Source organism: Rhagoletis pomonella, unplaced genomic scaffold (assembly GCF_013731165.1).
Source record: "Rhagoletis pomonella isolate Grant_MI unplaced genomic scaffold, Rhpom_1.0 Rhpom_scaffold_00001, whole genome shotgun sequence".
Lineage (NCBI taxonomy): Eukaryota > Metazoa > Arthropoda > Insecta > Diptera > Tephritidae > Rhagoletis > Rhagoletis pomonella.
In genome coordinates, this window is record NW_023458555.1 from 16,445,118 (window position 1) to 16,445,867 (window position 750).

Sequence of the window (750 nt, forward strand, 5' to 3'; positions counted from 1 at the left end):
AACTATTTCGGGATTTTAGGGATTCTCGGGACTTATCGATATAATCGATATTTCGTTGGTTTTTTTTATCGATTTTGTTATCGAAATTTTTATCGATATTGTTATTGATTTTGCTATCGATATTTTTGGAACTTATCGATATAATGATCGATATTTTTATCGATTTTGTTATCTCTTTATTATCGATTTTATTATCGATTTTGTTATCGATATTTTTATCGATTTTGTTATCGATATTTTTATTGGTTTTGTTATCGATATTTTTATCGATTTTGTTATCGATTTTGCTAACGATTTTGTTATCGATATTTCAGAACTTATCGATATAATGATCGATTTTGTTATTAATTTTGCTATCGATATTTTCACTTATCGATATAATGATCGATATTTTTATCGATTTTGTTATCGACATTTTAATCGATTTTGTCATCGGTTTTGTTATCGATATTTTTATCGATTTTGTTATCGATACTTTCGGAACTTATCGATATAATGATCGATTTTGTTATTTATTTTTCTATCGATATTTTCGGAACTTATAGATATAATGATGGATATTTTTATCGATTTTGTTATCGACACTTTAATCGATTTTGTTATCGATTTTATTATAGATTATTTATCGATTTTGTTATCGATATTTTTATCGATTTTGATATCGATATTTTTATCGGTTTTGTTATCGATATTTTTATCGATTTTGCTATCGATATTATAATCGACTTTGTTACCGATATTTTTATCGAT